This window comes from Mauremys reevesii, linkage group 6 (assembly GCF_016161935.1).
Source record: "Mauremys reevesii isolate NIE-2019 linkage group 6, ASM1616193v1, whole genome shotgun sequence".
In the NCBI taxonomy this organism is placed as follows: Eukaryota; Metazoa; Chordata; order Testudines; family Geoemydidae; genus Mauremys; species Mauremys reevesii.
The window spans coordinates 53888683-53915003 of NC_052628.1; the positions used below are offsets into that span (position 1 = coordinate 53888683).

At 40.8% G+C, this 26321-nt stretch overlaps 1 long non-coding RNA gene across 3 annotated transcripts; it reads right to left on the minus strand.

Moving 5' to 3' along the window:
- Positions 1–3851: 3851 nt before the first annotated feature.
- LOC120408350 lies at positions 3852–24599 on the minus strand. Of its 3 annotated transcripts, none has more exons than XR_005600633.1 (5): positions 24453–24599; positions 8175–8246; positions 5749–5807; positions 5024–5133; positions 3852–4483 (listed from the first exon to the last, which is right to left on the minus strand). It is a non-coding gene; the product is annotated as an uncharacterized LOC120408350 (long non-coding RNA). The 3 variants fall into 3 exon arrangements; XR_005600634.1 differs by having other exon boundaries at positions 24421–24599; XR_005600632.1 differs by having other exon boundaries at positions 24070–24599.
- Between the last annotated feature and the right edge of the window lie 1722 nt (positions 24600–26321).

Consider the following 26321-nt stretch of genomic DNA (forward strand, 5'->3'; position numbering starts at 1 on the left):
TCTCCTTTGCCAGAGGAAGTGCCATGTAAAATAGCCAGCATCATTCCCACACAGGGCAGAACTAAATGGTCATGGCCAGAAAGAACAGAGAATATGCTCATTCAGAACATCTTTGTACCGATTTCCACTTGTGGAGTTCCTATATATTCCCTGGTCAGAAAACCAGCACTGCTACCTTTCTTTTTTCAGGGTGAATACCCCTTGCATCAATGGGGTCTTAGCTAGTATGAGGATGTGTAATTATCACCTCCCTGCACTTAGTAAACATAAACCAATGTCTTCTTTTCATTCATTGATTAATTTAATACTTAAACCTAGTATAGTTTTTATTTAATTCTGGATCTCTCAGGGTTAAGTCCATACATTTTTAGGCTGTGTAATCTTATGAACTCTTTAATATCTAATTACATGTGCTACAGTTATTAATGCAAGGGATGTGGTGTATTTGAGTTAAATTGGTACAGCATGAAGCGTGAATTTTGTGATGTATTTTAAACTCTATGTTCGTGAATTGTTTTCTTCTGAGTGGATGGGTCATACTATAAAAAGACACATTATGTTTCAAGGTCTGTCTCAGTTTGAAAAAATATATTTACAGAGTATAAACATTAAACAAAAATGTCTTGAAGAGATGGAATAAGGATGGTATCAAAGCAAAAAACACGTTTTAAAAGTACAGCGCTGAACGTTATAGAAAAATTAGTAAAGGCAACCAGCTGCTGAAAAAGAATGAAGGAAAGACAGAAAGATGAGGAGGGAAAGAAGAATTGGAGTGAAGGGAAGGAAGGAAGGAAGAGAAAAAGTATGTGACAAAAACAAGGAAGACAAAAGTTACATTGCGTGAATTGTCTGTCCAATGCCTCAGTAGCAATGCTTAGGACTGTGGTTCATGAGGCATTTTCAGTCATAGACCCTCATTTTAGGATGATTACATCTCCCTAAAACAATCACTTTGGGGGCTCATTTTTCTCATGCCAGATCTCAGTCCAAAAGGGAATATTTTCATAAAGTTCAGTTTGGTGATTTTTGAGTTAGACAGCTATGAAGTACAACTATTAGTCTTATCTTTTGTAAGCACATTAGGGCAGGGACTGTCATTTTCTATATGTTTGTAAAATGCTTAATATAATGGGGCCCCAACCTGGTTGGCCTTTACGTGCTACTGCAACATTAATATTAATGTCTCAATAAAATAAATGTCAACAGTAATAAACAGCAAGTGTTTAAGTGCTCTCCTGGGTCAAGGCCTAAGGTACTATTTAATGTAAATTTAATGAGCCACATGTGAATAGGTTTGCAGACCGGGACTACATACCTGGGGAGAGTATATGAAAGTATGACAGCCTGATTTGCTGATCTTTCAATATTAACACTCCTTATTGCAGGAGGTGAATTTCTACCTTCTGAGGTGTTTCCCACCCACACATCAGAAAGTCACAAACTCTAAATCTGTAAAACTTCCCTTGACACAAATGAGTCAAGTGATAGCCTTATGTACCCCTTATAAATCTCAGGCCAAATTCATCCCTGTTGTAACTCCACTGGCTTTGACTATATTCTACTAGAATATATTTGTCTTATCATCTTTCAGTATCTTAGATTTGCTAAATAACTGTGTGTTTAAAAAAATACCTTTCTAAACAAGTCATGAAGAAAGATACAGAACAGAGCACAGATAATGTATCCTTTTAACAGGTCTTCACATATGAGACATGAGTCAAAAAAGACTTAATAGAATTTTATGGTGGGAATTTGTGCATCTCAGAGATTTAGTGGACTACAAACGTTTTTTTTTTTAAATTAATTGTACCTCCTATCCTGCCTATACCTAATGAGTTTATATTTACTATTAGAATTGTGTGAAAATGTTTACTAATTTGGGGGAGTTACACAAGAAGTTATTACTACTTGGAGATAAATGTCAGTTGGAAGGTAGTATTCTAGCTCACCAAAGGAGCCTGGATTTTCTCTGTTAATCACATAAGGATACTTTCTGTCAAGTTACCCATTTAGCATTCCCTGTCTTTCTGGGCATCAACATGTAATCCCACTGTACTGGTTAGGGACTTGGTCTTACATGTTTATGAGTCCTATTTTAGGCACATATCTACCACTGGAAAATATAATGAGGGGAAAATCCTACACTGACTATATGACTTTAATATCCAGGAATCTATTTTGTATCTATGAAAAAATATAACTCTCTATCTGTAGTCAAAACAGGCATATTCCTGAGCCTATGCTGCCGGGATCAAAGGCTAAAACACTTTGTCCCATATCTCACCTTAGACTGACTGAATTTGTTTTTCTTCCTTTTCAACTTCACAAAAGGAATATAAAAGACTTATGCTAGGGTTTGACATTTAGATTACAGTATTAAGCTTACAACATAACGCACTAGCAACCTCTCTATACGTTATTTTAATTAAGTTTTGACAGAGGATATCAGAATCTGAATATGGAGTAAACACTCCTGATTTTCACGGTACCTGTTGCTCTTTTAATTAAATAGGAAATACTAAATACTATATGTAACTCTTCTGCCCGTCTGAGTTGGCAGCAACAAGGGCTAGGTTCAGCATCTAGGGGTTTCATTTCAATAACACAATGCAAAACCGGCTCAAGCCCCCACCCAGTGACCTGGGATAATTACATACCACCCCATGGGCGCCTCTAGGAGGCAATACTTACCCTCTCGCAAGCACAGAGTCTGAGTGTAGCAAAATCCTTTTAATAAAGGAGGGAAACAATGCGGCATTATGTTGGGGAAACATAACAAACAGGATTCATAACACAAACCATGAGCAAAAGACTCCCCGCCCCCAGTAAGTTTGGCAGTATCCTTTTCCCCTCAGGGTCTTAAGTCCAGCAACCCAAAAATCACCCCAAAATCCAACAACCCAAAAGTCTCTGTCCCTGGTCAGTGCAGCCCAGAGTTCAAAAGTTTATCTGCAGAGTTTTACCTCCCAGCCCGAGATGCTCAGATACATGGTGATACGGTGGGCACAGTAGAAGAATCTTAGTATATACACACACACATACACATACACACACACAAAGTAGTGGTAGAGTATTTATGGATTTGATGCAGGAATGACTGGGTGAGGTTCTATAGCTAGTGTTTGGCAGGCAGACGGGCAGGCAGTCTACATGATCATAATGGTTCCTTCTGGCCTTAAAATCTGTGAATTTACAGAGTCAAATTCAGCTCCCTTCGCACGGGCAAATACCGCTTTTCAGGTTAATGAATGCACAGAGAGTGTAGTATTGCCTCCATAGTAATTACAGAGTAAACAGATTATTTTAGAAACTAGACTGCAGGTTATATGAACTTTTGGATCTACTAAATGTAATTACTAAGTGTTCTGGAAGCATGTGTAATTACTATGTAGTTGACTTGGTATTAGTTAGTAAAATTAAGTGGTTACTATATAAGCAAGGAATAACTGCATATTTGTGCCTTGCAATTTAAAGCACTGCTGTTTGCTTTCTTCTATTTGAGTTTAGATGCATGGAATCAGAAACAGTTCAAGTTCCTTCAGTACTGGAAGCAGATCTAGAAAAGCCAGTTACTGTGTGTACGGGCCAGGTTGTGCCACCACCAAACAGACCAATGGTTTTCGATGTGGAAGGTTTTGAAGACAAAGCTTCTGGACTGAAGGTGGAAAAGGTCTGATACAATAGTTTCTACTTTTGTGGATAATATTTGTTATGAACTGCTGGTAACAACTGAGAACTAGAGTTCAGCACCAGGAATATTACAACAACCTCTATTCTGTCTTGGGAAAGCAAAGAAACTCAAGCTGTGCTCTTTCCTTTGCAGATTTATTATTGCAGATAACTTCTACAACTGTAAAACTACAAACCATGTTTTTGCAGCCAGTGGTAATAATTATGGCAGCATGTTGTGGTAATAATCTACATTTTCATTCTCAAATGGGAACATTCTACTGTATTTCTCTTCAGTCTAAATATTATAAGCCTTTGATTGCTGCCAGATGCTGTAGAAAGAGCATTTCTTAGTTATCCTAATTTCAGTTCTGACAAGACTAAACCATACAGCAGATGAGGCATATTTTATGGAACATCAGAAAGTCTATTTTAAAAAAAATATTTTAACTGTAAGTAAATGTAATACTTGTGGAAGGTGCTAGGCTGATAGCTTTGGATACGGATGTCCTCTAGCCACAGAACACATCTGGGCAAAATAACAGGAGTGCAGCCCCCCTTGGTACTGTGCCTTAAGTCTATTCTTTAGGGACTGCCTCTGGAGGCAAGAGAAGTTCAGTCTCCAAGATCATTTAGACTTTGGCCACTTTCCTGAGACTGTAAATGAAAGGATCAACTTGTTCCAATTGAGATGGTGGTTATAAAATAAACACATAAACAAACTACCAGATAATAGTGCAGGCTGAGTAATAGACTTTTCTTTTCTCCTGGTTCCAGGACTTTCTTGCTCATTTGGCTCGGTCTCTCTCAGTTCCTGGTACATGGGCAGATAAATAAATAAGATCAGATGGTTTCTCATTTAGGCATAGAATTGTTTCCTGGAAATAGTTTGTGTTAGCCCTAATTATTACATGGTCACTTTAACTCTTCATGTAGGTTTTTCCCCCCCTCTCTTATAGAACTGGTTTCTGAGTGGATATCAACAACTTTCAGTAGCCATTGCAAACATTTCAGTCTTCTTTTCTCCTCTTCTTACTCACTTCACCCTGGGTGATTCCTTTCATTTGCCTTGTTAACTTCTGGTTTAAGACATCTCAATGTTGCATGATTATTCATACTTTGGCCTTCTTGCTCTGAGATACAACCAAAATCCAGTCAAAGACTAGCCTTATTAAAATACTCCTAGCTTCTCTCTCTCTAAGTTGTTTATATACTTGTACAGAGGTGTGGGTGGGAAATGTTTGCTGCTGCATACTCTATTGGAAATGCTGCAGAATGCTAGTTAGCTCTTCAGTCTTCGAGAAGAACATTTAAAGATATATTGTCCAATTTTATAAACCGTAAAAAAATTTACCTTGACTTTTATAGGTAATTCATCTCCAGCAGGCCTTTACATTGTTACTAGTCTGTCTTTTGCTCTCTGTCCCATGTTGTTTCCTTCATAAAATGTGTCCTTGTCAGCTGCTAAAGGGAAGTGTTTTGTCAAAGCACAGCGAACAATGATAAAAAACTTAATATTTATATAGCACTTTCAAAATGCTTTCCTTTCATTGACCAATGAATCCTCACAACAGTCCTATGAGGTCAATAGGTGGGAAATATTAACGTCTTCATTTGAAAATTGGGGAAATTGGGACAGAGATTAAATAGTAAGGCTGCATAGAAAATCAGTGGCAGAGCCAGGATTAAAAGTCTGGATTGTGATTCCTAGCCTTGTACTCCTTCATACCATGCTGCCTCTTCTAGAGACTACAGAAGATGAATGGCATTAACTGCATTAATTAATACCAAATCCTTCCTTTTTAAAGAAAAGAAGAGCAGCAGAAAAGAATTCTTCAAACCAGTAATCTTGTCTTTTTATTATACTACCTGTACATTTGTGCAGCACACTGTAGACAGAATATACAAACTATAATATGTGTGATACTCAAGGTTTTCAAATAGGATAGGGAGTTGATAGAGTTAAAGAACACCTGAAAGTCAGCTAACCATGCAGCTGGACTCCTGAAAATCTTTAAAGTGTTCCCTTCAGTTGATGAGTGAAATCAGAACAAAATCAATTAAGTTCTTAGTACTAACCTAAAGATCCTCAGAGAGCTCCTGGTGACTCACGGAAAACATTATATAAAGATTCAGTTCTGCTTAGAATACAAAAAACAGGGAATTAGGGAAAACCACATTTTTGCATAAATGAGTAACTACTTTGCCTTTTAAATGATACTGAGTGGGAGGAGCTATTTTTCATACCCAAACTAAAGTCATCAGAGTCCCCTATAAATACGACATAACTTACCTTCCTCAGTGACTTTTTCACTTCGCATCCATCTGTCAGGCCATGTGGAAGAGTCCTGCATCCACACTGTAGTCTGAAATGCTGCATCTTTCAAAACTCCACTGACCTCACAAACTTCCTCTTACACCATGAACGCTCCCACTGACTGCTTCATTTTGACCCACACTCTTCATATGCCTGTTTCTCACTCAGTGGGTCCATTCTGGAAGATCTCACAGAAGTCCTGGTAACTGAGACTCCATTGGTCATCTGCCCAACACATCTTCCACGCCACTGGGCATTGTCACAAGACTACAGCAGGAGATACTTGTTTCAGGCACAGGGGACACTGAGTCATTGAGGGTACCCTGACATGCCTCCTCTTCTCCGGGACAGATTTCCTGATATGGAATGAAGGCATGTTGTCTGCCCCCACATGGATCCTCTATCACCTACTTCCTCCTATCTTGAATCATCTTGTAGACTCGCCAGTGGCAATGACTCAAGAAGTTTCACCTATAACTACAGCTACTGTATAACTTTAGAAGGGATTCAACCGCTCTGCTATTGTCCCTGAAGAGTCGTCAATAGAACCCTGCATCACCAAAACTAGCAATGTCAAGCTGTCTAAGGGGTATCTGGAATGGATCTTTGGAAAAAGGAGTCCTTTCTCCAGTACTAATGTTGGGCCCCTGATAAAATACAGCTGTGAGCTCTGCCTTTAGACTCCTATTGTCATATTTTGCAATGCCATATTAGAGTATGGCCTTCATCTGGCAAAGGACTTGAAGTTATGCACGTGCTTAAGCATGTGAGTATTGCCATTGAAGTCAAGAACTTTGCTGCACTGGAGCCCATGAGGAAACATCAGAGAGCAGTGGGAACCCATAAACTGGACTGTCTCAATACCCCAAAACATGGAAAAGATATTTTCAGTGAACAGAAAAGTTATACCAAATAGAAAGGAGATCAGCTTCTTTCATGTTTCCTGGGCTTAGATTCTATCATTTGAGGCATCACCATTGCTGAATACTTCCTTTTCCCATCCGTATGATATTTCCAAAAACAGTTTTACAGGCTTGGGATATGAAAATACAGATAAGCCTCAAGTATTAATCTCCAAACTTTCAGAAGTTCACCAGTCACCAGTATTATACATTCTGTGTTAATATTTAACAGTGTCAGCTAATGTAATGTAATCCAGTTAATATAAGAAATGTTCCATTAATCCTGTCACTGTGCAGTGCATGTGGGGGGTGCAATTCAGGAAAAAGCAGGGAAAGTTGGCGTTCTGGGACACTGAAAGAAGAGCTGCCAGATGAAACCAAGGAAAAGATGAAGAGACAAATGTAATGTTATAGAAAGACACCCTCCCCCCCCACACACAAAGTACATTATTAAAAGTAACTACACACTTTTCCTTAAACATGCCTCATAACAATGGTATTTTTGGGGGTAAACAAGGGGTAATTTTTCATTATATATTTGCTAATCATTGCTAGGTTCACACTTATATTTAGGTGTTATGTTTCCAAATTTGTAGTCCAGCCCAGTCCCCTGCAGCAAGAAAAAAATAATTGTGGAATTTACATATTGTGCTTATGAATTAGGGTAGCCATCTTAGAAATGCTCAGGGGAGCTAGAAGTCATGAACAAACATACACACACACAGTCGAGTGATGTAAGAATTGTAATCTAACATATCTGTTCTCCCCTCTTATATTGTTCTGCTTTCCATTAAGACATCTTTTTAAGCAACATGTGAAAGCAAAGATAGAATCTGACAGAATTTCAACAGGTTACATGCATTCATACAACACTGTCTATATTGCTCCTTAATTAGCAACCAAAATGCAATGAACAGATTGTATAATATACCACACCAGTCTGGTTCCTGCACTTTCTATTTCTGCACATACAGTGTGTTTAAAGGACCCCTTCCAAGCTGGACTTTTCTCTTCCCATCATCCCTGAAACATCCATGGCCATCAACTAAATGCCACTTCACATATGCCCAAGCCTGTAGTAGCTGGCATTACCAAGCAGAGGAAAAGCTATTTTAATCTACTATTTAACATGTATTTTTCCTCTACCTGGGATATGTAACCAAACTGCTGTTAGCAAAAATGCCTTAGTCATTAACTGAAAGTACCTTTTTTAAAAGCATTCCATTACTCCCCCACTGGGAAATTTCTGATTTTATTACAAACTCACAAAATGCTATTAGTAGTACCTGAGTGCTTAAATCCTAGTGGACAAAAGGTTTCTATTTTCCATAGATTCTTTTTCTTGCAGCTTCTCCCTTCTGTGAGAGTGAACAAAAGAGTAAAAACAAAACCAGAAATCAAAGGTCAATATATTGAGAGTAAGCCTCACTTAGTTCTTAGCCCTGAAGTCAATGTCAAAAAAACAACCACTCTATTCACTATACTGCACTCAATTCATTATACTTCCCTCATATGCACACACAAGTATTAATCTCCAAATCATAGCAAATATTCTTGAAAGGTAGATAACATGTAATAAAACCATATACAATTTTTCCCTGGTTAGAAGAGAAGGGTCAAATCCAGCAGTCTTCTTTAGTTACCTAGGCAAAACTATTGAAGTTAGCAGGATGAGGGTTTGACTTAAGCTATATTATACTGTATCGTGTTTGTAAGTCAAGAAGTTGAGAATTCATATTCCAGTGAATGTCTTTTCAGTATATGACAATACCTTTAAAAATATTTAAAAAATAAAAAATAAAAAAGGGTGAACCTGTTAAAAAAAAAGTCAAAATAGGCAAGAATTTCAAAACAGAAATCAAATGAAATCCTGTTTAGGGTTAGATCAGTTCAGATTAAGTAACTCTCTCCCACTCCCTAATCCTCAACAACCACCCAACAGCAACCATGGAACAAGGCAAATGCCAATCATCACCCTGACTACTTTTATTATGCTGAATCATTACACTCCCCGTGTATCTGCTGTTGAACATTCCATTGTACACAGTTTGGGACAGGAACTGTCTCTTCCTACACGCATGTACAGTGCCTAGCAGAATTTGGTGCTACTTGGAGTATACTGAGTAGAACTGAAGAAAGAGAGTCAGGTTTTAGGGAGACCCAGTTTGGTGCTGCACCATAGGCTCAGGAATGCAAGCTAGGGTGAGGCTGCTTGCACAAAAATGCTGGTGCATCAGCCTGCAATATTGCCAACCACAAGCATTCAAAAAGTCAGGTCCCCCAAAAGTCATGATTGGCTTTAAAAAAAACATGATTTTTAAAATTTAAAAATAATAAATATTGGATTTGTTTTATTTGCCATCTGGTTTTTGAGCCTTTAGGATGCACTTGTATCACATTTTCCAGCTTTGCTGCTCAATGAGGGCCAAAACTTGCTTTTTTATAAATGAAAGCTGATATTCTTAGGAAATAAAATAAGTTCAGGAGCTGGTCTTTAAGAAAAAGACCAAATGTCCCAAGATTTATGCTAAGACTGTGCATGAGCATGTACATGGGCCAGCTTATTTAGTAAAGATTTCTTTCCTACAATCCTGCTTGCTGCATCACATTTTACTAATGAAATACTACTGTAATAGTTAGAATAATAAATAATCATAGTCCTCAAAGAGCTAAGGTGCTGCTACATCAGAGTTTGCTTCTCCATCCATGACTAACTGAAACAGCTGTATGCCTCTGGGACAATGCTTCTCACAGAGTTCATCTACACTGCAATTAAACACCTCTGGCTCCATTTAGTTGGGGTTGGTCCTGCTTTGAGCAGGGGGTTGAACTAGATGACCTCCTGAGGTCTCTTCCAACTCTAATCTTCGATGATTCTATGACTTGAGCTTGCAGGGCTTGGGCTGTGGGGTTGTAAAATTGCTGTGTAGATGTTTGGGCTCAGGCTGGAGCTTGAGCCTGGGACCTCATGAGGGGGAAAGGTCCTAGAGCCTGGGCTCCAGCTTGAGCCCAAATGTCTACACGGCAATTTTTAGTCCCTAAGCCAAGTCAGCTGACTTGGGCCAGCCATGGCTATGCTGTGGGTCTTTTATTCCAGTGTAGACATACTGTGGCCAGGATAAAGCTTGTGAGACTGGGCATAAGTCAGGTACCTAGAGGTGCAAGTATTCATATTTGTGCATTCAATTTATGTTGTGGGTGGAAGTTTACACCTATATGAATGACTTCCCCATTTAAAATATTTATCCAAATACAGCCTCAATTTGTGGACTCAACTTCAGAATGACTTAGTGGAGGAAATAACACATTTAGCCAAGTCTGATCATTTTCACTGTTTGCCAAAGCTTTCCTGCAATAACCAATGATAAGAAAATGCACAGAGACACACAGGGCCAGCCACCCAGGGCACCATGGTTGGCGGGGCGCCATGGTCAACCCCCCCCCCCCCCCCGCAACACACACAGCTAGCCCAATGCCCCTTTAGCCCTGAGTGCTGGGCCCGGAGTTGGGGAAGGTCAGGGCTGGTGGTCCCCCAGCTTGGGGCTCCTACAGTGTGCCGGGCTCCAGCTGCTAATCTCAGCCAGGATGAGGACCGGACAGGACTTCCTCTTCCCCTGCACAGGCTTCTACTGGGGCCGATTCAGACCCACCTCCAGGAACCACCCCTGGCTGCAGAAAGCTCTGACCCCTCCCATCTTGCCCCAATTGCTCCCCAGCCATGGGGGGATGTGTCACTGTACAAGGAACTTCTGCCCTGTCGACCCATGCATCCGGACTCAAAGAAAGGGTCTCAAAATACAAGTTCACCCAGGGCACCATTTTCCCTAAGGTCTTCCCTGCCACACAGAGACAACAAACAAAAAAATAGTAGGTAAGACATCAACAACTTGAAAAAGGTAAAGAATCAGCTATAAGAGCAACAATGGATAATGCTGTGCAAATCTCATTTGTTGTATTATATGCTTATAAACTAAGGTGACAGGCACCCTATAAATTCCTTAAGTAAGAGGTAAGTTATACATTAGTGAGTCCAAAGATAGAGTTCTAAAATACAGAGATTTCAACAAATAAGATCTCCTGACAGAATCTGTTTAAAAGGATCTCTGCATATCATTGTCGAGGGATAAGGCTTCTTTGAATTGGCATTTTAAGTAATGCGCTGTATAGACCCCAATGAATCCTCCAGGATGTCAATTTAATTAACACACAAAAGGCATTAAACCTATACACAATCAAAACATTAGCAACTGAGCTGTATTTGACATGATGGTATTATATGTTTCATAATTTCTTGGGCACCGATATAGAACAAGGTTTGTGATTTGACAGATATATATCTAATATATTAGATAACAGTGTTATTACATTACACAGCATATATGCAAACTTTTACAAATCAGATGAGGACCACTCTATCTCTGACAAAGGTAACTAAACTTTCAAGCCACATTTTATATCAGGATTGGGCAAATTAACATGAGATTCAGAAAAAAATAAGAAATGAGGAAGATAATTCCATCAGTACAAGGCATTGTCATCAAATAAAGCACTTTTGAGCACAAAAACCCTTAGAGAATGTTGCTTAGGCTGAAAAATATTACACTGCCAAATGCAAACATTATAGGATTTTAATTCATGGACTGTATTTACATTAGAAAAGAAGGAATTAAATAATTTCTGGCCCAGTTCTTCACTTTAAAGTAAACCATACTGTAAGCCTTTTTTACTAGTCATTTTGACATACTACTAAGTTAAGTGTCATTATACGTTAAAAGCTGGTAGCCTTCCTTACAATCCAACTCTTTTAGACAAGTACAAAGAATTAAAAGGAATTGGGAAGTAACCTTGTTAAATTAAGGGGTTCTAAACAATATAAGGAAGGGCTGAGTTTCCAGAAGCTATTACAGCTTTCCAGGATGACAGAGTATTCTTGCAGGTACTGTGGGGAAGGACAAGTCCTGGCTGTCCTGCCTCTTGACAGAGGAAATAAATCACCCTGCACACTTGAGGATACCTTTGCAGGCTGCATGCTGGGAACTTCATTACACAAGCTGTGCCACATATTACTATGCATATTGCCACTGATGGGACATAGTCTCAGATCCATAGCCTATTTCTGTCATAGTCTTACGGGGAAGGAATCTGTTTTCTGCTTAGACAGATACAGGCTTGGAAAGAAATGGGGAAGGAAAAGACATTGAGCAGCCAGGAGTTCTCACTCTGTATAAAAAGATCCCCTTGACTAATGATATGTCTAATCCACACTAACCCTGCCTCATGGTGCATGAAATACAGTCATATTGTCATGGTTTTCATATCCCCTTTGATCGTAATGCAATTGTTGTCAAAGTGAACAGTTTCTCACAGGAATCCCAGCTTCATTAGGAAGATAGAAAGTCCTTCCTCACAGAAGTCTTTCTAGTGTGTTTTTGTTTTCGGATTGTTATTAGTTTATAGTACAGCTGCATGTCTGTCAATAACTACATTAAAAATGTTAAAATAAATTTGCAAGTGAATTCATTGGTCTTGTTTTTGCTTAGAAGACACAATTCTAATCTAAGCTAATTTGGATGCATTAAGCCAAAAAAGGGTGCTATAAATGGTGAAAGTTACACTGCCTTACTCCAATGTGCAAGAATAAACTGGTGTAATTTAAACATTGAGAGGGCAGAAAGGCAAGGTAATAGCAGGGAAATCAACCAACAGGAAAATAAGGGGGCAGGGGCCTGCTTTATCATATATGTCCTTACACCTTCCTCTTAGTTGCTTCTCCTTGCTACAACCCCTTCTGCTTCTAAGCTAAAGCTATAGCTGACCTCACTAACATGCAGTTTACACAACTTGTTAGCTGTCCACTGATTTTGGTCCATTGTGTTAATGAAAAGCTCTGTAAATGAGTGTCTCATAATCTACTGGCTGGAAGCACAGGAGTTGCTATAGTGTCATTTTTGAAGTCACAACATAAAGTTAATGAACCAGATGAGACAAAATTAATGAAGACAACCATTAGCAGGCATCCTGTAGACTGAGCACACATTAGAGGTGAGATTTCCATAGCTCAGAATTTGTTTGTGGGGGGCGGCCAGGGCTGGAGAGATACATGGTGATGAAAACATTCCATTTAGGTTCAACAGTAAAAAAAACAAAAAACCATTCCTACTAAAAAAGCCTCCTCCCCCATTATCTGAATTTAGGTTATCCTGGTGATCACTAATAAGTACTCTCCCTCCTAGCTGAAATCCCATTTGGCTATACAAAGTCCTCACTCCCCATTTCATTTGGATAACCAGGATTCTACCATCCACAGAAATGAGTGTAATATTCTGGTCACTTTATGTGACAGCCTAAGCATTGTCAAGGAATTGGATTATAAATGCTTACTTGGCCAAGTCATTCTGTAGGTTAATCTGAAATATGTATAGGTTTTCAGTAAATGAGGAAAACAACTCAGAAATACCATGGATAGTGTAATGGGTTTCTTCCCCTATCAGCAGGGTACAGGGGGGGTATGGTCGGGAAGAGTTCTTGATGATGCTACTGATAAGCAGCTCGGGAGAAAAAGGTAATGCTGTGTGAGGGCTCTGACTGGAGTAAAGGATTTGGATACATTAAAATGATAGGCAGTCAGTTCCAAATGAGGGAGGGATGACTGCATTAATAACAAAAAACAAGAAGTCAAGTAAAATTACTTAAAAGGTAACATGAATACAAGTTTGATTCAGGACTCATGCACCTTTGTAATCAGACTGTAAGAGACTGACATGTTATGAACTGTAAGAGTTCATTTCTACAGGGCATTGACAGCATTATAAAGTCTTTTTTCATTACCTAGTCTCCAGTGACTACTGGCATACTACCACTACATACTCACATCTTACTCCATTCCCAGCCTGAATTTAATAGGCCAGCATCATATTGCATATTGCGTACAGGATTTTTTTAAGTTTTCAGAATTAGTAACCTTATAATCTGTTTGGGTATAAGAATTATTTGCTTGTTTCCTGGGATATGACTAGCACTGTGTGTCATAAGCCCCACAAGTTAATGGTGATTCTCTAACTTTTGTGGGTGGGCATGCAATTTTGGAATAGGTTCCCAGCTGCCATCATGACAATCCCCCTAACCAAAGTGTGTAACATAGCAACAAGCATGAAGTCTTTGAAGGCCTCAGATTTATTGCTTATGGTATCTGCTAAACTGGAAGTTAAATAAATCAGTCTCTGCTACACTTTTTTTCTTATTGGTATCAGAAGACGACTGTTCTTCAAACAATGCAGAGATGCGCCTTGTACATATTCCACCAATTCATTTCTGTCTCTGGATTGTGTGGACAACAGTTTGCTTATGGATAAGCAGGGGTGGCTCCAGGCACCAGCACGCCAAGCATGTGCCTGAGGCAGAATGCCACAGGGGGCGCTCTGCCGGTCGCTGCGAGGGCGGCAGGCAGGTTGCCTTCGGCGGCATGCCTGCAGAGGGTCCGCTGGTCCCGCGGCTTTGGCAAACCTCCCGCAGGCGTGCCGCCGAATCCGCAGGACCGGGGACCTCCCGCAGGCAAGCCACTGAGGGCAGCCTGCCTGCCGGGCTTGGGGTGGCAAAATACCTGGAATCGCCCCTGTGGATAAGTAAAGAAAATATAAGAAAAGATACTATTCTTTCAACCAGTAGATATTACGACAATTTTAAGGAAAGGTGGATCCCACTGCTGTTATATTAGGATCAACTATAGGCACCAGAGGTTCAGAATAGGTTATAACTAGGCAGGGAGAAGGGAGAAATATAAAGTTTATATCTGTTATATTGTATTGCTGTATGTTCCATGTATATAAGAAGTAAAGGACCTTCATCCACAAAGTTTGGTGACACACCCATCTATCTGATCCAGAATAAACCTGCATTGGAGCTTGTGAATTAGCATCTGTAAGAAAAAATTGGTTGGTAAGACATATCTACCCACTCTGTAATTACTTGACTTACATGTAAACGCCCATTAGCTCATTCTAATCTGATTTTGTGCATATACCAACAAATGCAGTGAATTTATTAAACCGGACCTATTAGGTAGTGTACATACAGTATGCTTTCATGCATATGTCTATTGTATGTTTGCTAAAAGACAATAACACAACAAAAAGAAAAGGAGATATAGACATAAAGACATGACTGTGTAAAAGCTTCCAGAGCTATGTAAAAAGAAGGACACAAACTAGTAAAGGCAAAGTGTCCTCCATCAAGTTATCAGTCATCAGTGAATCATGATTTGTTATCATAAAAATATGATTCATTGTGATTTTGGGTGGTGATCTCTCATGACTCAGCCATGAAATTACTACTACTACGGTAACAGTTGCTCATGAGCACTGAATGAGAGAGTGGCAAACTGTGATGTGCCTTTCATGTAAAAAATCCTGTCAAGGCAGTTTAGGAAAAATGTCATACAACTTAAATGCAATATCTCTATTTACAAATCACTGCATGTTATAGTCAAAGTATATGGATACCGGCACCATTTAAATTAGGAGTATATTTTCTTCTTGAAGCTTTGGGATTTGCTGTGTAACTCTTGTTTGGTAATGGCCATTATGTACATAAATCCACACTCCCCCTTGGTCAAGGATCCTTTGTTGGAATATAGAATGACATGATACATGTATTGAAACCAAATTTTACATTTCAGGAAAAATATTGAACCACAAAAATCTTGGTGCTCTAGTGTAGCTATACAGTAGAATAATGCTACAATCCTAATGGGTTTCTTCTAGTGCAGCATCCCTTTCATGGTGCCTTGTGGAAAACCGCAGAGCATTTTTTTCTTTAAGGAAACTATTGCTGCTATCAGTAACATTCTCTACACTTTGTAACAGCAATTATCTGCTCCAGTCCCCTGCTTACCTTAATTAATGTCTAATTTGTTAAAGAAAGAAGTGCCTTCAGCTTTACCATAAGGTAACAAACGAGGCAGCCATAAACTCTTGCTGATGGAACAGCTTTGGGATTATTCATTAGTGCCATGAAGACAATGTATGAGGAAAGGTTGATCAAAGGTAACATTTAACTGTTGCAGATGACAGAGGTTTTTTTCGTGTGACTGGCCTTTAAAAAAGACAATGTTTAGGCATATTATATACAGTATTATGCAAATACGATCATACACAATTTCAGAAAATACTTTCTCTAATGAGGCATGACTACAATACATGACAATATAGTATGGTGTAAAGATGGAATCAATTTGAGATGACTTTCATAACCCACTTATGAGTAATATGGTTGAACCAAACCGATGCTGCAAAAATCTTTACGACACCAACACATATTTCTCAAAAAAGCTTTGATCACTCTTTAAATTTTCTGCTCTTTTCAGAAATATTTCCAGTTTCAAAAGTTCCTTATTTTTGAGTACATGCAATCTCTTTTAAGCTGGTAGAATCTTTAAAAAGAGAAGAAGCTTTCTGTGTTTATTATATCTCTTGGGATTTTTAACTGAGAGAGTGTTGATAGATATGCTCTTCAGGACTGGATCCCAAACCCAGTGAAGTAAATGGGAATCATTCAGACTCTGAGACATACAACTAGATCCTAAAAGAATTAAAGGCATGTACTGTAAATAGCCTGATTTTCAGAAGTAATAAGCAAGCTGAAGCTCCCATTAAAGTCACTGATTTCAATGGGTAGTTTCTGTGTCTTCATTTGTGTTTGTACAGTGCCTGCCACAATGGGACTCTGATTCTAACATATTTTATTGTAATGTCTGTACACACTGATTTGTATGTTTTTATAAATCTATTATACATACAGTGGATCCCATTACAATAGTTACAATTTTCCTTTACAAGTAGATAATATACTTGATATTTCCCATGTCTATTATACTGCATACCAGTATAATATTTGCTACTTTCAAAAGGCGCTATAAAGACTTGAATTGTAGATATTGTATTTGGATATGTGTGTGTTATAGACAAGGCTGGAAGCACTGCCTAGTACGAAGGTTGCTTGACACTTCCCAAGAGATTTTAAGAGTAACAAGAAGGGTTGCTTCAGGTATGTTAGCAACAAGAAGAAAGTCAAGGAAAGTGTGGGCCCCTTACTGAATGAGGGAGGCAACCTAGTGACAGAGGATGTGGAAAAAGCTAATGTACTCAATGATTTTTTTGCCTCTGTCTTCACAAACAAGGTCAGCTCCCAGACTACTGCACTGGGCAGCACAGCATGAGGAGGTGACCAGCGCTCTGTGGAGAAATAAATGGTTCAGGACTATTTAGAAAAGCGGGACAAGCACAAGTCCATGGGGCCAGATGCACTGCGTCCGAGGGTGCTAAAGGAGTTGGCGGATGTGATTGCAGAGCCATTGGCCATTATCTTTGAAACCTCATGGCGAATGGGGGAGGTCCCGGATGACTGGAAAAAGGCTAATGTAGTGCCCATCTTTAAAAAAGGGAAGAAGGGGAACTACAGGCCAGTCAGCCTCACCTCAGTCCCTGGAAAAATCATGGAGCAGGTCCTCAAGGTATCAGTTCTGAAGCACTTAGAGGAGAGGAAAGTGATCAGGAACAGTCAGCATGTATTCACCAAGGGCAAGTCATGTCTGACTAACCTAATTGCCTTCTATGAGGAGATAACTGGGTCTGTGGATGACAGGAAAGCAGTGGATGTGTTATTCCTTGACTTTAGCAAAGCTTTTGATAAAGTCTCCCACAGTATTCTTGCCAGAAAGTTAAAGAAGTATGGGCTGGATGAATGGACTAGAAGGTGGATAGAAAGCTGGCTAGATCGTCGGGCTCAACGGGTGGTGATCAACGGCTCCATGTCTAGTTGGCAGCTGGTTTCAAGTGGCGTGCCCCAAGGTGTGCCCTTGTTGCCGAGAAGGCTAATAGCATTTTGGGCTGTATAAGTAGGGGCATTGCCAGCAGATCGAGGGACGTGATCATTCCCCTCTATTCGACATTGGTGAGGCCTCATTTGGAGTACTGTGTCCAGTTTGGGGCCCCACACTACAAGAAGGATGTGGAAAAAATAGAAAGAGTCCAGCAGAGGGCAACAAAAATGATTAGGGGTCTGGAGTACATGACTTATAAGGAGAGGCTGAGGGAACTGGGATTGTTTAGTCTGCAGAAGAGAAGAATGAGGGGGGATTTGATAGCTGCTTTCAACTACCTGAAAGGGGGTTCCTTAAGAGGATGGATCTAGACTGTTCTCAGTGGTATCTGATGACAGAACAAGGAGTAATGGTCTCAAGTTGCAGTGGGGGAAGTTTAGGTTGGATATTAGGAAAAACTTTTTCACTCGGATAGTGGAGAAGCAGTGGAATGGGTTACCTAGGGAGGTGGTGGAATCTCCTTCCTTAGAGGTTTTTAAGGTCAGGCTTGACAAAGCCCTGGTTGGGATGATTTAGTTGGGAATTGGTCCTGCTTTGAGCAGGGGGTTGGACTAGATGACCTCCTGAGGTCCCTTCCAACCCTCATATTCTATGATTCTATGATTCTATGATCCTGTTTTAAGTTACTTGTAACTTTTCCAAACCTTAACTATTTGAGCTGAAATTTTCCATGGTAGCATCTACTTTAGGTTGAATTTTTTTTGGGTGGGGCGGGAGTGGGGAAATTCAGGCATAATAGTTCAGCTGCTTCAGAGAATGAGGTTAGGGGAAGATGCTTTTTGTTCATCTTAAAAAAATGTAGGTGACCCCGATGCTTTGGAAAGCGATTTGAAATTTGGCAGAAGGGGTGGTGTGAGTGTAAATGATGTGCCTTTTGTCATCCCTAAAAAAATCTGTCAAAATATGGCCAGGTTTTAAGCCTTTGAAAAATTGCAGTTTGCACATGCTCAGTTGCTAGAGCTCTTCTCAGCAGATTCTGTCATTAGTCAGCGTGCTCCAGAGAAGGGCTCAGCAGGACTTCCCCTGCAATTGGTGCTCCAGGTTGCTGCAACCCAGGCAGAGCAGGGCATTGGAACTGAGAGCAGGGAGCCTGTCTCTTCTCTATATTCTCAGAGTTAACCTACACCAGGGGTTCTCAGACTTTTGAACTGGTGACCCCTTTCACACAGCAAGCCTCTGAGTGCGATCCCCTCCTTATACATTAAAAATATGTTTGTATATATTTAATACCATTATAAATGCTGGAGGCAAAGCAGAGTTTGGAGTGGAGGCTGACAGCTCCCACCCCCCCCCATGTAATAACCTCACGACCCCCTGAGGGAACCCGACCCCCAGTTTGAGAACCCCTGATCTACACAGCAATCTGGCCTGGGTCAGCTGGCTCAGGCTTGCCAGACTCGGGCTGCAGGGCTGTAAAATTACAGTGTACATGTTTGGGCTCAGGCTGGAGTCTGAGCTCAGGAACCCCATGAGGAGGGAGGGTCCCAGAGCTCGGGCTCCAGCCCAAGGCTGAATTTCCACACAGCAGGTTTTAGACCCACAGCCCCAAGCCCCATGAGTCAGGTGACCCAGGCTAGCCGCATCTGTGCCATGAGACTTTTATTCCAGTGTAGACATACCATCAGTGCCTACCCCCTCCACCCCAAGGCCCAGATAGCATGGAGCAGGAAGCTGCCTGATTCAGATGTGGGTGGGGGGAGATCTATACTGGAGTGGGGAGAGTAGCCTGCGCAAAGAACAGAGGATTGTGATGGCTGGCAGTAGAGGGGCAGAAGGAGGGAAGGAGAGAGACTGGGATTGGTTGGACAAAGACTGGGAGCCAGCGAGAAGACTGGGAATGGAAGCCAGTAGGTGGGTGGGGACAGTTATACTGGATGAGGAGCTGGTGGAGGGGACAATCTAGGATTGACTGGACAAGGAGACTGGGACTGGGAGACAGGGAGGGAAATGGGAATGAGGGGGATTGGGAGCCACTGGAGGAGGAAACTGAGATTGAATGAGGAGTTGGGGTGGGGGACTAGGAAACAATGGGGCAGGGGAAAGGGAGCCAGATCTGACAAGTAGCTGACGTGTGGGGTGATAACTAGGCAAAGAGATTGGGACAAGGAGCCTGGGTACAGCAACAAAGAGCCTGGGAGAAAGAATGACTCCCGGAGGCCAGTAGAGGAAAGACAGATCAGCCAAAGAGGGAGGAACTAGATGAGGAATGAGGTTCCTGAACTGCAATGGGATTCAGGAACTGCAGTGAGTTCTTAACCCACAGTAGGGTCCTGAACTGATTATTATGTAGGATATTTATTGCTGATACTGTGTGGATAGTTGTACTATTTTCATGATAATGAAGTGTGCTGATGATACAATATTGGGAGGCATCATCAATACAGAGGAGGATTAAAATATTATACAGAAAGATCTGGGCAACTTTGGAGATTGGAGCAATGGAAATGGGACAAAATGGAGTAGGACAAAGTTCAAGGACATGTACTTAAGGTCTAATAATAATTTCTGCTACAAGCTAAAGTGCTTCCTTTGTCCTGACACCTTTTTCCTCACAGCAAGGCTTGCTCTGGAGTTGGTCTGAAGAGAAGCTATGTTTCTCCAGCTACAAGTATCAGGGAGGCAGTTCTCCTCCCCCTGAGGATTAACAGTAGTCCAAACCAAAAGGGAAACATTTAACAGTCCTACAGCCCACAAACAGTCCAGGTTCACCCCACTCTCCTTGTAAGGCAACCAGGTCAGTAGTATCTGAGCTAGGACTGGCTTTCTAACCCATTGGTAATCTGAGGGGCTAAATAAAGGTAAAGAAGCTCATCCAGAGGGTTCAGATAGTGGTGTATCTTCAGTAACTCTCCTACCCAGCCATCCTTGCCTTGTGTGCTCAGGGAGCTTTGGCTTTGCTTCCATGTCCTACCTCTCACTGTGCTTGTATCCTCACTTTTAAAGGAGCCACTCTTCTCCAGGTGCAGCAGGCCTCATAGATGTGCTGGGGGGGGAGGGGAGCTGATTGTACCCAGAGGAGTTCATTAACCCCTTCCTGACTGGGGTGAGACAAGTCCCCACAACAGGGGAGGAGAAAGACTGGGGTATGCGGATTGTTCACAAGATGACAATAAACCACCAATATGATGTGGCTGTGAAAGAGGCAGATGTGGCCCTAGGATGTATTCATTAAGGCATTTGCAGCAGAGATTAAGAAGTATTAATGCCACTGTACAAGACCTCATTTTGAATACTGTGCACAATTCTAGTGATCCAAGTTCAAGAAAGATGAGTTCAAACTTGAACAGGTGCAAAGAAAACCTAATACGATGAACAGGGAAATGGAGGGCCTATCTGATGAGATGAGATGATATGCGAAGAGCATGGCTAGTTTAGCCTATCAAAAAGAAGGCTGAGAAGGAATCTGGTTACTCTCTATAAATACATCAGGACTGTAACACCAGAGTGGGTGACAAGGTATTTAAGCTAAGAGACAATGATGGCACAAGAACAAATAGATATAAACTGGCCATGAACAAATTCAGACTGGAAATTAAAAGAAGGTTTCTAACCATCAGAGGGGTGTGGTTCTGGAACAACCTCCCAACAGGAGCTGTGGGGGCAAACAAACTTAATTAGTTTTAAGATAGAACTGGACAAATTCATGAGTGGGATTGTATGACAAGGTTGTCTGTGATGGTGGGGGTAGGGTTCAGTAACCCTAATATCTGTGTGGGTTTAGGTCTTTTGTTCCTAAAAGTTCATGCTTCAGAGCTTCAGTCTGTCATCAGGAGGGCTCAGTAAGGGATTCAACCTCCACCAACGTATTCTGATGTGGGTTGTTTTTTAAGCTCCTTCCTCTGAAGCATCAGAGATGGCCATGAGACACTTGACAGGGTAGGTCAGTGATCTGACATGGCATCAAACATTCCATCTCTCACATGCTTAGTGGTTCTTGCTCACATGCTCAGAATCGAACTGATCACCATAAATGGGATCAGGAAGGAATTTTCCCTGTCAGATAATCAATCTCACTTAATGAATTCACTGCCTTTGCAGGGGCCTTCAGCATTGGCAGTCATAGAATCATAGAAGTTTAGGGTTGGAAGAGACCTCAGGAGGTCATCTAGTCCAACCCCCTGCTAAAAATGGGACCAACACCAACTAAATCATCCCAGCAGGGGCTTTCTCAAGCCAGGCCTTAAAAACATCTAAGGATGGAGATTCCACCACTTCCCTGTGTAACCCATTCCAGTGCTTCATCACCCTCCTAGTGAAATAGTATCCCCTAATATCCAACCTAGACCTTCCCCACTGCAACTTGAGACCATTGCTCCTTGTTCTCTCATCTGCCATCACTGAGAACAGCTGAGCTCCATCTTCTTTGGAACCCCCCCCCCTCCCTCAGGTAGCTGAAGGCTGCTATCAAATCCCCCCTCATTCTTCTCTTCTGCAGACTAAACAAGCCCAGTTCCCTCAGCCTCTCCTCATAAGTCATGTGACCCAGCTCCCTGATAGTTTTTGTTGCCCTCCACTGGACTCTCTCCAATTTGTCCACATCCCTTCTAAAGTGGGGGGCCCAAAACTCGATGCAATACTCCAGATGTGGCCTCACCAGTGCCGAATAGAGGGAAATGATCACTTCCCTTGATCTGCTGGCAATGCTCCTACTAATGCAGCCCAATATGCTATTAGCCTTCTTGGCAACAAGGGCACACTGCTGACTCATATCCAGCTTCTCATCCACTGTAATCCCCAGGTCCTTTTCTGCAGAACTGCTGCTTAGCCAGTCGGCCCCAGCCTGTAGCGTTGCATGGGATTCTTCTGTCCTAACTGCACTTGTCCTTGTTGAACCTCATCAGATTTCTTTTGGCCCAATCCTCCAATTTGTCTAGGTCACTCTGGACCCTATCCCTACCCTCCAGTTTATCTACCTCTCCCCCCATCTTAGTGTCATCCATGAACTTGCTGAGGGTGCAATCTATCCCATCATCCAGATCATTAATAAAGATGTTGAACAAAACCAGCCTCAGGACTGATCCCTGGGGCACTCCTCTTGATACCAGCTGCCAACATTACTTGATCCCTCCTATCCTCTGGCCTGTGGCACATAGTAATTTAATCTCCTGTGGGATGCAATACTTTGGTTTAATTTCAGTAGTTGGGTTTAGTGCGGGGGTGCTGGGATTCTGTGGTATATAGGTGGTCTCTTCTGGCCTTAAAAAAATCAGTGACAACCTAATAATTCATTTAGTCCAGTAGTACCTTACTATTACCACATAGTGCATTGATCTAATAGCTATGAATTATATATGGCTCTGAAAAAAACTAGAGTGGTATCTTTCAACACATTGCTCCAAGAGCTCTTTTCTTTTCCATTACACTTACAAGGTGTTCATCTGCTCTCATTTTCAACCTTAAGTACCTCTCATACTTTCCCAAAGGCTCAGCATGTTCGCTTGAGACAAAAATGGGAATCAAATGAATTGACACCTTTACAACAACTATATTTAAAACACTGCACTCAGACTTGGGCTCCTATAATCCTATAAACTATTCTGCAGATGTGTCATTGTAGGCTGTGATCTGGTGAGATCTTACAAGCTAAACAGTAGAGCTGATTGTCAAATTTCTGATGGTACATTTTGCTGTTGCAAAATGATGATTCAGGGACATCAAAATGGTTCATGGGAACATATCAGTTTCATATGAATTTTTAACCAAAACTGATCAAAATGTTTCATTTCAATAAGATTGAAGCACTTAGTTTTCACTAAATCTTTTATATTAGAATATAAACATTGGGAAGTTGAAATGATAAAATCAACATGAAGCACTTGGACCTTATTGAAATGAAACTTTTTACTAGTTATTTTGATATTTCCAAAATGAAATTTTCCAATAATTTCATTTCAGGGGAAATTCAAAAATTTTTAGTTTATCATTCCAGTTCAGAATACTATCCTCAGCCATGATGTTCTCTGCTCAGTGATAATCCTTAGGGGGAGCCCTCCTGAGTCATACAGATTTGGGGATTAAATTCCAAGTTCCTAGGGTAATCAAACAAAGCTGGACTTTTTCATGAAAAAAAAAGGGGGGGGAATATGCTGATTAGAATCCAGGACAGGGAGTTGGAGAAATAAAAACTGTCCTCTTTGTATCATTTGAGGTTTAAAGAGTGTTGATCTTCTCTAAGGAAATAGGCTGGTTGTATTATGTTAGTTGCACCAAAAAGAAACCTGACACACCCCACACATACCCCAGGTCGGGTGAGATCCATGCACAGAGGGCCCATTCCATTCAGGCCTGTAAATGAGTTCACTCACCACTAGGTGCTCCATCACGGTCAGGCATGGTATAGCTGCATGAGGGCCCTGTGCTAACAGTCACTCAGGTGGTTCATCTTCCGTGACTTGGTCCTCCGGGCCCCTTGCAGGGACTCAATTTGGAAATTGTGAATATCCTAAAAATCTAACAAACAAAAATCCTTTCCTCTCTCTGGGGCTCTTCCTCAGTCTAGCTTCAGCTCAGCCTACTGCCCCTTTGCTGGAGTCAATAAGCCTTAGGGTGGGTTTGTATGCCCCTTTCTTAGGGCCCAAAAAGGAAATCCAGTCCTCCGCTCTACTCGGGGTTTCAGCCCAAACCCCTGTACTGAATAGCTTGGTCTGCTCCTTTACCTGTGCTGCAGTTATCCTGGGTAACTTCCTACCTTGAAGCTTCTTGCTTTCCCTGTGGGTCTCTCAATCTCTTCTCTGGTTAGTCAGCGTCTCTCCCAGGTCTCCCTGCCTGGAGAGCTTTCCTTCTGACTCTGTTTCCTACCTGGCACTCTTTCTCTAGTTCTTTCTCCCTCTGGGCTTTATCATTACTTAAGCCTGGCTCTCCCTCTTTATTACAGCCACCTTCTGGTCTTTATGAAGAATTGCTTAATTCTCCCCAGGTGGGGGTCATTCTATAATTAGGTTGTTTTAGTCTCAGCATCTCCCACCCCAGGGGGAAGGCCCCTTGCTACAAGGACCTTGGGGAGAGAATCAGGCCTTTACTCTTAAATCCAACCAAAGGAAAAAACAAGACAACAACAAAAGGCAATAATTAAATATGTCCAACTTTGAAGGTAGAATGCATAATTTAAAGATGAAAATTTTACAATGTAACAATATTTCCAACAAATATACCATCACTTTTTCATACATTAATTCCTGATCCATCAATATGATCCATAAATGTCTTCCATATATTTTCAAATAGATTTCTCCTGTCCTGTATTTTATAAACCACTCCCTCTCAAGAGATGCAGCCTGAGTAAAACTAGCCTCTCTTTGTGGAGCACATCCAAGTCTTTTATCAGAGACCGTGGGCCAGTTCTTCCACAGGTGTAAGACAACATTGCGCCAATAAAGCTAAATTGATGTACACAAGCTGAGGATCTGACTAAAGCTGTGATCTCCCCCATGGCTGGCACTTGTATATCTATCTTTCTCCTAAGAAAATAAAAATTAGCTCAATCTCTGTCAATAGGGGACTCCAAAATACCTCTAAGTGATGTCCAGACAGGGATGTAAAACTATATTTGGCTTGTTTAGAGAAATTTCCATCTACTTTTTCCCCATTACTCTTCTCTTTTTTGTAAAACCTGGAAATATAAAAATCTTTAAAGAATCAGGGTAGTTTGTTCTGATTTGCCCCCAAAATAATATGGACCAGGGGAAATCAAGCTATTCATGCATTTGTAGGAGTTATATATAATCCATTCTCATACCTCAGAGTTGACTAGTAATGGCTCAAACTGTAAGTAAACCTAGTATTTTTAAAAATGAATTGTTGATGATTCATTCTATGTGCATGCAGTAATGACACAATATGATGTAGCAAAGGCACAACCTCTCTCGGGGAATCATTGCAACCAGGCATCAAAGTTAATGATACCAAACAAAATTGTTGCTTTCATTCTCAAGCTAATCTGCTTGTTTTTTGCTCAGATCCCTTGTTTTTAGAATTATTCATGAGGGGAATGGAAAGGATCACAATAAGTGAATGGTTTTGCTACTGTTTGCAAGGCAGTTGGAAATGTAAAGCACATCAGTGGCAGCAAATCACAAATTTGGTACATCTACTAACTTGAAAAGTAGCAGTTAGGTAGTTTACAATAGTCTAAGTCATCCTATTTGCATCACCAACACATCACGACCCCTTTTATCCTGAAATTGTTCTTGCTCAAGCATCCTACACAAATGAAAGTGTTGAAATACAATAGATATAATAAATATATTCTTTCCACCAATATTTGACCTTCCTTATGTTTAATTAATATTTTTCCATATCCTTTTCATAATAACAGTAATTTTGAATATGATGTCTCTCTTCTGACTGCTAAGGTCTGCTAGTAGATATATCCATTTCATTTTTCACCTAAGTAATTAGGAATGTTCCCATTTTCTTCCCTAATAATATTACTATCTTTACAGATTTAGTCAGTTCCAGTGGAGGCTGCTATGACTCATCACATAATTAAACAGGAGGTGGCCCAACCTTTAGTGTGAGTTAATAATTAGAGGCTGCTATTACCAAGAAAGTGAGTACA